Here is a 16,103-nt window from a genome sequence, read left to right as displayed (position 1 = left end):
TTAAACTGATGGAGACACCAAATTAAAACTGATGAAACCAGGGATTGTATCCTGGTTCTTCAATCTAGTGTTCTCCCAACTGAGCTATTCCATCCTCACTGTGAACTCATCTTCATTGGAGACAAATATAACTCCAGGCGGAATTTCCCCACCTGTTCATTCCTCACTTCAGGGGAATGGGACCCAACCAGATCGCGGAACTCAGATTATGTTAATGTTCTGCTCTTGATATCTTCATATTATCTTGCGTTTGAGCCACTTTTAATCAGGTTCACGGACAAATTCTTCCATCATCCCTTCTCCCACATTCTCTCTCTCTCATTCATTCTTTATTCCTCACAGTCCAGAAACAGTTAGGAATCAGAGCTCACTCCCAAACCCTCTGCACACAGACCTCTGTCTGTTACCCTGTTTGATCCAAGAGACCAGTCAATAAATTACACTCTTTATAAACACAGAAAGCTGCCTCAGAGTGTTGGACAGAGATAAATACGCTGAAGTCTTTTGAAAAAAGTTCATCTTACGGGTTGTTACTGAGCCCACAGAGCAGGGCGGGCCCAGGCTCCAGCCCCAGCCCCAGCCTGTGCTGTGTTAGCTGATGCCACCTGGTGTGAAACTGAGTCACACGGAGCAGGAAAGGGCCTGATTGTATTCATGGCCTGTGTTGAGTTAACTGATCCCACTCAGTGTGGTAGGAGCCACACAGAACAGAATGGGCCCAGGCTCCTTCCTCAGCCTGAGGGATGATAGTTCTTCTCACACATTGTTGTCCAGAGCCCCACACAGAACAGGGAAATCTCAGGCTCCATCCCCGGCCTGTGGTATTTTACTTCATCGCACCTGGTATGGTACGGAGTCCCCAGAGCAGGAAAGATCCAGCTTCCATCTCCGGCCTGTGCTGAATTAGCTGATCTGACCTGGTTGGCACTGAACCGCAATCAGGGAAGGATGGGCCGAGGCTCCATGGCCTGTGGTGTGTTAGTTATTCTCATTTGGTGAGGTACTGAGCACTATATAGAGCAGGATGGGCCTGTGCTCAGTGAGCTGATCTCACCTTGTGTGGTTCTGAGACCCACACACAAAGCAGGACAGGCCTAGGCCTCATCCCCGGCCTGTGTTCAATTAGCTGATCTCATCCAAAAGATTTTGATAAGGTTCCACACAAGAGGCTTCTCTATAAGATTAAAGTCCCTGGTATCAGTGGTAATATATTGATCTGGATTGGGAACTGACTGGCAGGACGTAGGCAGAAAGTAGTTACAGATGGATCTGGATCTGTTTGGAGACCAGTTACCAATGGTATCTCACAGGGATCGGTGTTGGGACTGTTGCTCTTTACTATTTTTATTAATGATCTGGATGTAGGTGTAGGGGGCACCATCTGTAAATTTACAGATGATTTGAAGATCTGTGCGAGTGTTCAGACTGTAAACGATACTCGACTGTTTCAGGCTGATCTTAATGTGTTGGGAGATTGGGTTCATGACTGGTAAATTATGTTTAATTTGGGTAAGTGCAGTGTTATTCATGTGGACAGGGCGAATGCTCAACATTCATACACCCTTCAGGGAAAAACATTAAAGTAGGTGGAAAAATGAAAATAATTTTGAGCAGACATCTGGATGTTCTCGTGCACAGATCTCTAAAGGTACAGCAGCAATGCTGTGAAGTGATAGTTGGAGCAAATAGAGGGTTGGGCTGCATTCAGAGGACAATTGAGTATAAAATGAGGCATATTCTTTCATGGGATGTGAGCGACACTGGCAAGTCCAGAATTTGTTACCCATCCCTAATTGTCCTTGACAAGGTGGCGGTGAGCTCCCTTCTCGAATTGCTGCACTCCATGTGGTGTAGGTACACCCACAGTGCTGTTAGGAAGGGAGATCCAGGATTTTGACCCAGCATCAGTGAATGAACAGCGATATATTTGCAGATCAGATGGTGAGTGACTTGGAGGGGAGCTTGCACATGGTGGTGTTTCCATGCATCTGCAGCCCTTGTCCTTCAAGGTTTAATTGTGTATTCCTTTGCTGTGTTTGACCTCACCAAAGGCATCACCTCACACTTCTCCAAGTTGAATTCCATTTGCCACTTTTCTGCCCACCTGACCAGTCCATTTCTCCAGCTCTCCTAATGAGCATTTCACCATGTGCCTTGAGCTGAGTTACTCATCACAGAATTCCCACGATCTGATTTACTCTTGTAGCCAGAGTATGTATATGAATGGTCTAGTTAAGCTTTTGTCAATGGTAACCCCCAGGATGTTGATGGTGGGGGGATTCAGCGATGGTAATGCTGTTGAACGTCAAAGGGAGATGGTTACATTCTCTCTTGTTGGAGATGGTCATTGCCTGGTACTTATGTGGTGTGAATGTTACTTGCCACTTAGCTGCCCAAGTCTGAATGTTGTCCAGGTCTTGCTGCTTCTGGACATGGTCTCCTTCAGTATCTGAGATGTCCCGAATTTGTCCTTTTATGAAACCTTGGTCAGGACTCACTTGGAATATTGTATCCAGTCTTGGTCTCCTCACATGATGGGTGATATTGAGGCTTTGGAAAGGGTACAGAGGAGAGACATTCAACGAATTCCCAGTATAAGACATCTTGGTTATCAAGTTAGACTAAAAGAGTTGGGACCCTACACCTCAGAGAAACCTAGACTGAGGGGTGATCCGATTGAGGTTCATAAATAATGAAGGGTCCAATTTAGCATGGGAGAGGAGTCATAACTTTGTATTGGAAAAGGCCAGATGGCACCCGCATCACATTAAATTTCATTTTCAGTGGTGGGTTAACGTACCAGGATGGCCGAGTGGTTAAGGTGTCGGACTTAATATCCAATAGACATGTGTCTGTGTGGGTTCAAACCCCACTCCTGCTATCTGTGCTTACAAAATGTTACTTATTCTTTCCCTGACTTTTGCCTTGCACCATCATCTCTTCTGTCATTTCATCACTCTTACCTTCCAACTGATCACAGCTTCCTATTATTTGATCTGCCCCAGCACCGTTCCTTGGCTCTGTGCTTGCTTATAAACTGGTAAATCTTTAACTTAATCTCCTCTGTACCCTGACAATGACCTTCTCATCCTTCCTGGATTGTGGTTCCTCACAGGATCCGCTGCCTCTCCGACTCCCCTCCAGGTAACTGAAGGCCCTGAGCCTTGGTCTCGCTTTATACGCTAGCTGGTAGTTGATTCCTTGCAGGTCTGCCACCGCTCAGGAGAAGCTCAAAACCCAGATCAAGCAAAGTATCAAGAGGAATGTGAACAAAGGCTCCCTGGTGCAGAGCAAGGGACAGGGAGCCTCCGGCTCCTTCAAAATCAGCAAGAAGGAAAACCGAGGGAAAAGTGGGAAAGAAGGTGAAGAAACCAGCACACAAGAAATCTTTAGTGAAGAAACCAGCAGACGTGAAAGTGACAACAAAGAAAGTAACAGCCAAGAAAACGAGCAGCAAGGCGGCGGCAACGCCAAATAAGGTGGTGAAGAAAGCAGCGCTTCAGAAAAAGTCTCCTGCGAAGAAGGTCAAAAAAGGCAAGAGTGCGGCGGGCGGAAAGGCGCTGAAGAAAGTGCAGACATGGAAGAGCAAGGTCAAGCCGAAAGCAGCGAAGGCTCAGAAAGCAGGGTCTGGAAAGAAGTGAAAGAGCGCAGGAAACTTGTAAACATCTGAACACAAAGGCTCTTCTCAGAGCCACCCACATCTCTCAGGAAAGAGCTGATCCCCTGATCAAATGATCCCTGTCCCGGCCCCGCCTGCAGATTCCACATGGAAATGATTTGGAGTAAATCCAGGATCCCTGGTGACTCCCCTCCACCCAGCCCTTTCCCCACTCTCTGTAATAAAACAGAGGGATATCCGGCCCTCACTCTAACTGGAGATGTGTTCGGTGCAGTCTCAGTTCACAAATTCAGGGGGAGAGTCTGTAAGACAGGAACACTGGCGGAGAAACCCCACCTCACAACTCAAACCCCAACACATGAGTTTCTCCAATTCAGCTGGAGTCGGGTGACAACAGGAGCTGGGATAGGCTGTAATCGGGAATGTGAAGAATGGATTTGTTCAGGGAGGAATGTACCTGGAATCTCCGAAAATTATAGTTCCTTATTTCACCAGATGACACATTCTGCAGTGAGAGTGAAAAGTCTCGTCACTGCTTCACATTTACTAATTGTTTGGTTCGAGATGAATGATGAGTCAGAGAGTAATGACAGGATCTGAAGCTTCTCTCACACCAGCCCTTGAAGGACTCAGTGTGAAGTGTCCAATGTGTGAAGCTACTGCCAGGGTTTGTCAATCTGAACAGTTTCAGCTCAGTTACTGGGGGCCTGGAATCCCCGCAGTTTGACTCTGTCTCTGATTGGTCACCCGCTTCTCAATCCAATTTTTAACCAATAGGAGAATCACATATAAGTAAATAGAAGTTCTCATTGGCTTAGATTTTCCAATTGGAAAAAGCCCGGCAATTCCAGAGCAGGAAGGAATTGAAGTGATGGAAAATTTCAATTTTCAGGCAACAATTTTAAAACCTCTCATTTTATGTTCTGTTTTACTGTATTTACCGTCACAAAATCCTGACGCGATTTTAGGAATCGTTTTCATTTGTCAATCTGTTAACTGTAAGCGGCGGGAGGAAGGTCCGGTTCAGCAATTTAAAACGGGACAAATATCAGCTTCCTCTCTGTAAAAGGAACACATTAGCGACTAACCGCTTCTCACAGGCTTCTCGGGGACTGACAGAAACGAGTGGTTTCTGATCTTTTCTCCTGAAAGAGGCGGATAATGCTGCAGGGAGCAATGAACTGCCCTTCACTTTCTGGCTGCTAATACACCCCTGACTTTAAACAGTTCAAACAGCGACTGATGCTTCTGCCGGAAAATGAGCAGATTCACCAGAATGGTCCCGGTCCATCATGGCCAAAGACATCCAGCTGGCCCGCCGCATCCGCGGGAACGCACCTAAAACCCAGCTTCACTAACAAGTGCTCTTTTCAGAGCCACCAAATCAGCAAAGGAAAGAGCTGCCATCTCTGTTCATCATCAAATCCATCAGATTGAAGGGGCGGTCACATGGTTTCTGTTTTGTCACATCACTTTCCCGAAAGGCCTGCAGGACTGAGAACTGATCTGGAATTTAGAAAGCAGCATTACCGGAGACTCATTGCTGCTCAGCACAATCTCAACCCCGCTCCTGGGATCCGTTAGCTGGCATTTGGGGAAAATAAATGGATCCCAGTTTTATTTGGAAGGCATTAATGGAGCCGGGTCCGTTCACATGAGGGTTATTTACAAACATTACCCAATGAGTTCACTAATATTTGAATCCATTGGAGATCAGTGCACAGGATATGTAAGGCAGCTCGGTCACTCTGACTGAAACCGCCAGTTCCCCGGGGCTGCAGACCCTGACACTGCGGGCAGAGAATCCCCGACTCTATCCCGCTGCCGGATGAAACAGACAGCTCTGTGTCCGGAGAATAGGGAGGGCCGGGGGGAAGGCACATATTAAAGAGCTGCATTAGACTCAGCTCCTGTGTGTGCACAACTCTCACTGATTCCGTCCTCTGGGAACAGTGCGGTCTAAACAGATCAGGTTGGGAGAGAAACACACAGCCCGAGAATGGCCTCTTCCTTCCTGCATTTACTCTGTTCCGGGAGCAGATTCTCATTGAGAAGCGGCGCTCAGATCACCAGAGAGAAAAAAAAAACACTATTCAAACTGTCCAAATGAAAAACAGAGAATTAACCCGGACACTTCCATTATTAAATTAATTCAGCAGCTCCGAACCAGTTCCCGTTAATGTACCGGGATAATCTCGGGATTTATAAAATCGAAGGCAGCGGGATTTATTAAATTGTTGATTCTGACACCCTGTAGTTCACTTCTTCACTTAACAAGAGGGGGAGATGTGTGAGCAGAGAAACAGAGCGAAATCCAGAGAGGGAACTGAAAACACACCTGGACAGATGTGAAACAGGTCAATCAACTGTTACAATAACTCCATCTCTGACTCCCTCCTGACAGTAACCAGTCCTTTCACAGAGACCGTGGGTGGCTCTGAAAAGAGCCTTTGGTTTATTTGATGACATTTTGGCCGCTTTACTTTTTTCTGGGAGCTCTGAGTGCTGGTTTTCTTGGGCAGCAGCACGGCCTGGATATTAGGCAGCACCCCGCCCTGAGCGATGGTCAACCCTCCCAGCAGCTTGTTGAGTTCCTCGTTGTTGCGGACGGCCAGCTGCAGTTGTCTGGGGATGGTGCGGCTCTTCTTGTTGTCCCGGGCCGCGTTACCGGCCAGCTCGAGGATTTCAGCGGTCAGATACTCGAGCACAGCAGCCAGATAGACCGGGGCTCCGGCACCCACACGCTCAGCATAGTTGCCCTTTCTCAGGAGCCTGTGAACACGGCCCACTGGGAACTGCAGTCCAGCCCGGGAGGAGTGAGACTTGGCCTTGGCCCGAGCTTTCCCGCTGGTCTTTCCTCTTCCAGACATTTCCACAATCTCACAAATACTTCCACAAAGAATGAATAATTTCCTTAGCATTGATGCCACGTTGTAGGCAGTCAGGGTGGCCGAGCGGTCTAAGGCGCTGCGTTCAGGTCGCAGTCTCCATGGGAGGCGTGTGTTCGAATCCCTATTCTGACAAGTTGTGTTTTGACTGCACTGGAGGCGTTTGGGAGCAGTGGTGAAGAGCAAAGAGAAAGCAGGAAAGAACATGAACAAACAAAGTAACAATGGACCCAAAGATGTTGCATCAAAACATTAGAGTAAGAGGCAACAAAGCAAACAGCAGGGCACATAAAATATCAAAAATGTAACCTTTGTATCGGGGTGGAAGATGTTGCCAATATCCTCAATGAATACTTTACTGTTTTCCCGAATGAGAGGGTGATGCAGATATTGTTATTAAGGAGGAGGAGTGTGAAGTATTGGAGGTGATAACTTAAGGAGAGAGGAAGTCTTAATGGGATGAGCATCCTTGAATGTGGATAAATCATCAGGACCAGATGAAATGTACCCCAGGCTGTTGAAAGAAGCCAGGGAAGAACTAGTGGAAGGTCTGACCATCATTTTCCAATCCCTCAAAGGATACAGGTGTGGTGCCAGAGGATTGGAGGTCTTGTTACGTTGCAATAAAAGCAAAATACGAGGCAGATCAAGCATGGCTGATCATTTCGAGTAGAGAAACAGGGCTGAATTCCCTGAACCAGTGCTACAGCTTTCAGAATAGAAGGAGCCTATACACACCTGATGGGTTCCACTTAAACAAAAGAGCTGGAGGTGTTGACAGTCAGAACAGATAAAATGTGGAGTGTTTGAAGCAGATTCTGTGTGGTTACTGTAGTTGTACTATGGAGTTATTTCAAGGAGGTGATTCTGAATGTAATGGATCAACGTGGACCCGTCCAAGGCAAAGGTTCTAAGCTTCCCTGTGGTCCAGCCTGGTTGAATGGAACTGAAGCAAACAAATCATCCAGAAGAGGAAAAGATATGTAAGGCCATGAAAGCACAGAATTCAGAAGGATGCAATACCAGATGGTATGGCAAGAGTGTAAAACAGCAACAGACTGGTGAATAAAACTTTCCCATTGAATGAGACAAGAGAAAAGGGTAATAATAGTGTCAGAGGTGAGTTGTGACACTATTCACATTCCACCTTGATCTGAATAGGACTGTTGAAGGGAGTGATTGAGAAGAATAGAGGAGAAATGTAAAGAAAGGAGAAATAAACAAAAGGTCTTTTGATTTTAGAATGCTTGTTTTTGGAAATGACAGACTGTAAAGTGTGTGTGTCAGAAGATATAGAGCGAAGTTGGGTATGATAAGATCACAGGAAAGTTGTGCCCTGAGACAAGGTGTGTGTTGACAGGAAAGCTGCTTTCTTTTGCACAATATGTATTTTATTCATATAATTTGTGCAATTACATTGCAAAGCAGTTCAAATTTAATATTACATAGGGTACAATACAGATCAGTTTCCTTCAATAATGTACATGATGTATCTCACAATCCCTGCCTGCACAGGTTATATTTACAGTATTTACATTATACATCAAACATTCTCTGGTGCAAACAGCCCGAGGGGTTTTACACAGGTTCCAGCCCCTCACTGTACTATGGACTACTAGGGCCTCAGACTGCAGCCTTTCCCCATTGAGTCTCCATGGTGGCTTCCCCAAGCTTTAATGCCGTCCCACAGCACATAGTCTTGGACGTTGCAATGTGCCAGTCTGCAACACTCGGTCATGGACAGCTCTTTGCACTGGAATACCTGTCCCACGGCCGGGCTCGTTCTCAATAGAGATCATTTCAAATGAACATTTCCTAAATCCGTGCTTTCTCTCTCGCAATACAGAGAACAGGATGTCTAGCAGATTCAGTGTGAGACGATAACACTGCCGGGTAAAGGCCGCTTTCCAACTCCAATCTTAACACAGGAGATTCCCCAAACAGCTGCAGGAAGGTGTTTGTAAACTGCAGGAAGCGGATGTGTGTGGAAATGGTGATGTTACTGAGGAGGTTTCTTAGTATAGAATGGACTATGTTTAGGTGGGAATATTACTGAGCGTTAATTGCATCGGGACCATATTTAAAAGCTCCGGCTTTCTGGAAAGCCTTGACTATGAAGGCCGAGTCTGGAAGGGTTTGTGTGGAGAGCTGGGTTTTGGTTCTACTGTTAATAAAGGGTTTGAAATTGGCAGCCCGGAGGAAACTGGAGGTGGAGCTGAAAGAGGAGGGGCCGTTCTCTCTCTGTCTGTCACTCTGGGTGTCTCCTCCATCTAGCTCTCTGTTTAACCTTCACTCGTGTCTCCTCCCCTCCTTGCTCTCACTCTGCCTTTCTCAGCCAGGTCCAGGCGGCCTGTATAAAAAGGAGCCTGACAGAATCAGTCTTTTTTATTGTGCACTGATTTGAGGAAAGAATCAACATGTCTGCCAGTAAGCAAGAGTATGCTCCAGGCTGGAAGCATGTTAGAATCCATGAGGAAAGGCATCATCACCCTCATCGACAAGCAGAAGGGGGAGAGGACAGAAATCAGAAATTGGTGGCCCAATTTCTGCTTAATGCTGACTACAAGATTCTGTCAAAAGACATAGCCAGTCGATTCAAGTCTGCTCTGGAGTTGGTGATTCACCCTGATCAGACCTATACTATACCAGGCAGGACAATCTCTGATAGCTTTGCGCTACTCAGGGATATGATCACCTATGTACGGGACAGAAGGGTGGACACCTGCCTCATCAGCCTGGACCAGGAGAAGGCTTTTGACAGGATATCGCACACTTACATGATGGATGTGCATTCCAAAATGGGGTTTGGGGAGGGAATCTGCAATTGGATCAAACTACTCTACACAAACATCAGTAGTGCAGTCTCAATCAATGGGTGGGAATCAGAAAGTTTCCCGATCCAATCTGGAGTCAGACAGGGCTGTCCTCTCTCCCGTGTCTTGTTTGTTTGCAGTATTGAACCCTTTGCTGAGTCTATTAGGAAGAATGCGAGCATCAGAGGGGTGACAATCCCAGGCAGCGGAGGCACTCAGGTTAAAACCTCCCTGTACATGGATGACGTCGCCGTTTTATGCTCGGATCCACTGTCTGTGCGCAGAGTGATGAGCATCTGCGACCAGCTCGAACTGGCCTTGGGAGCCAATGTTAAACATGGCAAGAGCGAGGCCATGTTCTTTGGGAACTCGGCTGACCGATCCTTTGTCCCCTTCACCGTTAGGTGAGATTACCTGAAGGTGCTGGGGATATGATTTGGAAGGGCTGAGACGTGCACCAAAACCTGGAAGGAGCGAGTAGCCAGGGTACTACATAAGCTGAGCATGTGGGAGCAGCGATCTCTCTCCATTATGGATAAGAACCTGGTCATCAGGTGCGAGGCGCTCACATTGCTGTGCGTGGTGCAGGTCTGGCCCATACCGCATTCCTGCGCTGTGGCGATCACCTGAGCCATTTTCCGCTTCATCTGGGGATCCAAAATGATCCGAGTCCGGAGGGACACGATGTTCAAACCTCTGGATAAGGGCGGGAAAAATGTACCCAACGTCGCCTTCATCCTTATGGCTACCTTTGTGTGCGGCTGCATCAAGCTGTGTGTCGATCCCCAGTTTGCAAACTTCAAGTGTCACTACGTGCTGTGGTTCTATCTTTCCCCAGTGTTGCAAAGGATGGGCCTGGTCATATTGCCGCGGAATGCTCCATCCAGTTGGACTGTGCCGTACTGCCTATCCTTCATGGAAAAGTTTCTGTGGAAAAACACCTTTGACCACCAATCCATCAGGCAGTGGTCTGCACGGAATATCCTCAAGGCCCTACGGGAAAAGGAGATGGTGGATCCTGTCGGATGGTCCCCTGAGCAGAAGTCCAAAGTCATTTGGCAGAATGCCTCATCACCAGAACTTTCAAACAAGCACCAAGATGTAGCCTGGCTGATGGTGAGAAGAGCCCTCCCTGTCAGATCCTTCCTGCACACCCGAAGTCTCACCCCATCCACACGCGGCCCTCGAGGTGGCTGTGGTGGAAAAGAGACGTTGCCCACCTCTTTCTGGAATGTGTCTTTGCAAAGCAGGTGTGGAAGAGATGCAGTGGATTTTGTCGAGGTTCATCCCAAGCAGCTCTGCAGCACAGGAGTCTGTGCTCTATGGGCTGTTCCCAGGGACGCACACCGAGGTAAACATCAACTGTTGCTGGAAGACTATCAATTCGTTGAAAGACGCTCTTTGGTCTGCCCGAAAATTGCTGGTCTTCCATGCAAAGAGTTGTCCATGACCGAATGTTGCAGACTGACACATTCCAAGGTCCAGGACTACGTGCTGAGGGACGCACTAAAACTTGGGGCAGCCGCAGCAAAGGCTCAATGTGGAAAGACCACAGTGTAAGGTCCCCTCACTAAGCTGAACTGAGGAGCTGGAACCATGGGAAACCACTCGAACTGTAGCCAGAAAATATTTGTTTGCTGTAAAATGTACATGGCATGACAATGAAATGGAAGGGTTGTGAGGTAACTCACTCCTGTATTGAAGGAAACTGTTCTCCTTTGCATTCTTTGTATTGTTTGACTTGGTGCTTTTTGGAACTGTTTTGTAATGTATTTTTTTTTTACAGATTTTTATGAATAAAGTATATTTTGGAAATTAATACAAGAAAGTCTGGCAGAGGTAAAGGAGGGAAAGGACTGGGCAAAGACAGAGCAAAGCGGCACCGCAAAGTGCTTCGTGATAATATCCAGGGCATCACCAAATCAGCAATCCGCCGCCTGGCTCGCCGTGGCGGGGTCAAGCGGATCTCAGGTTTGATCTATGAGGAGACTCGCGGGGTGTTGAAGGTTTTCCTGGAGATTGTGATCAGGGATGCGGTCACCTACACTGAACACGCCAAGCGCAAGACGGTCACTGCCATGGATGTGGTGTACGCTCTGAAACGGCAGGGCCGCACTCTCTACGAATTCAGCGGCTGAACAACTCGACCCTTTCCAGCAAACACAACAAAGGCTCTTCTGAGAGCCACCAACCGCCTCACAGAGAGAGCAGTGACCTGGAAACGGGAGCTGGGATAGGCTGTTTAGAACTGTCTGGAATAAATCTGTGCTGTGTTCGAGATACAAAACTAGAATCCCCAAATTTGACATTTCATTTGCAGCAAGGATGTGCAGTGGATTTGATTTTCTGAACGGGCTGTGTAAACAGTGCCCGAGACTCTCCAGTTAGTTATTTCCCCAGTCCACACATGCCCTCAGTGAAAAGCCACATCACTCCTCCAGAATCACTCATTGTTTTCACAGAATTTCAAAATGATTTCGCTGCAATGAGAGAATCCGGGAGTTTTGCAGCAGCCGACACTGGAACCAGACCCACTTGTGATGTTATTTCCCCCGAGACGGTGCTTCCTGCACTGAAACTGACAGGGTTTGTGAAACTGATCAGTTTCAGCTCATTCATTCAGGGACCTGGAATTCCCGCAGTTTGAGCCCGCGCTATCCAGAGACCACTTCTGATTGGTCACCCTCTTCCCATTCGCATGTCTTAACCAATTGCCGAGCCTCGAATTAGAAAATACAGCAAATCATTGGCTTAAATTGTCGTCCTGGCAGAAAGTTTGAATTCAAAAAAGCCGCCAATTTCAGTGTTGGGCAGAATCGAATTACTCAACGAATCTCAATAACGAATTGGCAGCACATTTTATACTTTCCCCGATTTTCCTTTCCATCGATTGGGGTGCTAATTCACTCGGGTGCGTTTGCTAATACTAACTGTAATCCTCAGATCCATTTAACATTTCAGTAATCCTATTAAATACAAAAGGAATTTTATGATTGAATTTCCATTGGAAGATAGTGAATTAGCACCCCGATCGATGGAAAGGAAAATCGGGCAGAGGATAAAATGTGCTGCCAATTCGTTATTGTGATTTGTTTATATAACTGACCAGGATTGACTTCACCCGAACGCAGCTACTAGCTACCACCCCACTGACCGCTCTCCCCCCTCTGCATCTCGCTTTCTCCCCCTCCTCCCTACTGGCGAAATTCCGCACTCTGGCTGTTCGCTCTCTGCACCCCCACCCCCCCACCCTGTCCCAGCCCAGCCCACAGCTGCTAGCTCTGGCCGTGACACTCGCTCCCACATTTCTTCACCAGGCGCCACCTGCAGAAGCAGGAGGGCCGCAAGGGGTGACGGGGCGACGTAGGAGTGAGTGGCTGAGAGGACGGAAGCGGCACGGCCTGGAGCGAGTGGCCAGAGAGTGGGGTGTTGCGAAGCGAGGAACAACTGGCCAGGGGAGTGGGGGGGAGAGCAGCGAGGTCTGGAGTGAGTTGCCGAGGGGGGAGAGCGACAGCTTCAAAATCTCCCATTCAGCCACTTCCTCCAGCCAAGTGGTGGGGGGATGGGGTGGCTAGATACCCAATGACACTTTATCACGCATGCACGAAGATGGATTTGTTGCGGAAATCTGATGATGTTGGCGCTGCAAAATGCTCGAGTATCTGACCGCTGAAATCCTCGAGCTGGCCGGTAACGTGGCCCGGGACAACAAGAAGACCCGCATCATCCCCAGACACCTGCAACTGGCCGTCCGCAACAACGAGGAGCTCATCAAGGTGCTGGGAGGGGTGACCATCGCTCAGGGTGGGGTGCTGCCTAATATCCAGGCCTTGCTGCTGCCCAAGAAAACCAGCGCTCAGAGCTCCCAGAAAAAGTAAAGCGGCCGAAATGACATCTAATAAACCAAAGGCTCTTTTCAGAGCCACCCACAGTCTCTGTGAAAGGGCTGATTACTGTCAGGAGGGAATCAGAGATGGAGTTATTGTAACAGTGGATTGACCTGTTGCACATCTGTCCAGCTGTGTTTTCATTTTGCTCTGTTTTTCTGCTCACACATCTCCCCCTCTAGTTAATTGCAGAACTGAACTACAGGGTGTCAGAATCAACAATTCCCAGGATTGGGGGTGAGATTGTGCTGAGCAGCAATGAGCCTCCAGTAATGCTGCTTTCTAAATTCCAGATCAGCTCTCAGTCCAACAGGCCTTTCGTATTTTAAATATCACAACAGAGCTGAGCGGGGGTGAGCGCAGCCTCAGCTGCACCGAGTCTCAGGGGCTCTCACGACCCCAATCAGAGCCGCCAGGCCTGGCGGGCGTGCAGCAAGGACCCGGGGGAGGGAGGGTGCACCATTAAAGTGATGGTGCAACACCTCCCCCATCCTCGCCGCCACTTCCCGGTTTCTTCTCCCGTTTATCTCAACATTAAGAAGACGCTTTTGCTCTGGACTACACTGGTTATAAAGTAAGACCCAACTTTGTCTCTGAAAGTGATGAATAGCAGCAACAACAGCAGAATCCAACCCCTGCAGTGACATGTGAACTTGCTGATGTTGCAGCAGATTGAATGACTGAGTGAATCCCTTCCCACACACATGGCAGGGGAACGGCCTCTCCCCAGAGTGAGTGTGTTGGTGTTTCAGCAGATCATTACTGCTTTTAAAGCTCTTCTCACAGTCAGGACATTAAAAAGGTCTCTGATCAGTGTGAACAAGTTGATGTTCAGTGAGGTTGGATGACTGAATGAACCCCTTCCGACACACGGAGCAGGTGAATGATCTCTCCCCAGTGTGAACTCACTGGTGTTTCAGCAGGTTGACTCTGGCTGGGTTCAGTTCTACACTCACTGGTTCCTCTCTCTCTCTTCCCCTGAAGGTGCTGATTCTGACTGTATGTACGTGCTCTCTCCCCCTCCGACCCTCCCTGTCCAATGTAGTATCTCCCAGTTTTGGTGATGTGCTCTCCCTGACCTGTCTCCATTTCTCCTTCTTATACAGACTTGCCCTGACTGTCACTATTTCAGAGAATCATACAGCACAGAAGGAGGCCAATCGGTCTTTTGTGCCTGTGCTGAATCTGTGAAAAAAATGATGCAATTAGTCCAATCCCCTGCCTATTTCCCCATAGTCCTGGAGAAATTCACTTTGAAATATTTGTCCAATTCCTTTATGAAAGTTATAATTTGAATCTGTTTTCACCACCCTGTCAAGCAATTCATTCCAAATCCGAATCAGTTACCGGGTGAAAAGATCTCTCCTCACCTCCCCTTGACATTTTTGGCCAACAATCCCAGCTTCACCACCCTGTCCAGAGAACTGAAACCCCTCATCTCTGGTATCATTCTCGTAAATCCCCTCCGAACTGTCTCAAAAGCTTTGATGTCCTTTCTGAAACCTGGTGCCCAGAAGTGGACACATTACTGTAGCTGAGATCGAGCCAGCGACGCCCACATCCCACGAACGGATAAAAAAACGCTCCCTGCCAAATCCCCAATTCTTATCCATTTACAGACGCTCCTTGCCCAGTCCCCAAATCTTATTCATTTAGAGACGCTCCCTGCTCAATCCCCAATTCCTATCCATTTACAGACGCTCTCTGATCAGTTGACCTTGCTGGCGGGCAGTTTCGGGAAGCCTCACAGAGAAAAGCTTCACCGCCACCCGCAGGGACACAAACGGGATTGTTCCATCCTATTGTGGCCTTGACGCCCTGCTCCAGCTGTGTGCACCCGCTACGGGTACGCTCTCCCTGCACTTTGTGCATATTCCGCTCCAGCTGCAGATGGAGCTCAGCCACGACCGCACCTGCTCCTGATCAGAGACAAGGCAAATTCTAGAGCGCAGAGCATTCTGGGTACCACAACTGTCATTAATGCCAATCTCTGACATGATAATCAGGTTTTATTTCCTACATTTCATTTCCTGGGATGTTCGTGTGTGTTTTCTTTTGTACCTGTCAGTGCCTGGGAGGAGACAGTCAGCTTCACTTTGTAGCCGTGAATTTCTGGTGTGAGAATGTGGGTTTTTACTCTGTATGCTTCAGTTTTTGGTTTGTGACTGTTTCTGCTATTGCTATGTGAGTTAACTTTGTGGAAAGAGATGCAGTGGTTTTTGTCGATGTTCATCCCAAGCAGCTCTGTAACACAGGAGTCTGTGCTCTACGGGCTATTCCCAGGGACGCACACCGTGACAAACATCAACTGCTGCTGGAGGACTATCAATTCGGTGAAAGACGCCCTTTGGTCTGCCCGAAACTTGCTGGTCTTCCAGCGAAAAGAGTTGTCCACCACCAAATGTTGCAGACTGGCACACTCCAAGGTCCAGGACTACGTGCTGAGGGACGCACTAAAGCTTGGGGCAGCCGCAGCAAAGGCTCAATGGGGAAAGACCACAGTGTAAGGTCCCCCCACCAAGCTGAACTGAGGGGCTGGATCCATGGGAAATCCCTCGAACTGTATCGGAGAAATTTTGTGTGCTGTAAATGTAAAAATGTATATGGCATGACAATGAAATGGAAGGGTTGTGAGGCAACTCATGATTGTACAGAAGGTAACTGATCACCTTTGCACTGTTTGTATTTTTTGACTTGATGCTGTTTTAAACTGTTTGGGAATGTAATTTTTACAGATTTGTGTGAATAAAGTATATTTTGGAAATAAAAAAAATGTGAGTTTCACCACATATCTTTCAACAACTTGTATGTGAACATCAGCTTTTGTCCAGATCTATCAGTTTCTGATATAGAATCATAGAGTTATACAGCACAGAAACAGGCCCTTCAGCCCATT

General features: G+C 47.7%; 1 non-coding gene across 1 annotated transcript; it reads left to right on the top strand.

Annotated features, from left to right (window-relative positions):
• The first annotated feature begins 2,798 nt into the window (after nt 1-2,798).
• trnal-uaa (transfer RNA leucine (anticodon UAA)) lies at nt 2,799-2,881 on the top strand. The gene has a single exon. It is a non-coding gene; the product is annotated as a tRNA-Leu (tRNA).
• Nucleotides 2,882-16,103: the final 13,222 nt, after the last annotated feature.

Source organism: Heterodontus francisci, unplaced genomic scaffold (genome assembly GCF_036365525.1).
Source record: "Heterodontus francisci isolate sHetFra1 unplaced genomic scaffold, sHetFra1.hap1 HAP1_SCAFFOLD_43, whole genome shotgun sequence".
Taxonomy (NCBI): domain Eukaryota; kingdom Metazoa; phylum Chordata; class Chondrichthyes; order Heterodontiformes; family Heterodontidae; genus Heterodontus; species Heterodontus francisci.
The sequence above is the reverse complement of the archived record's forward strand: the minus strand, read 5'-3'. Positions and strand labels throughout refer to the sequence as shown.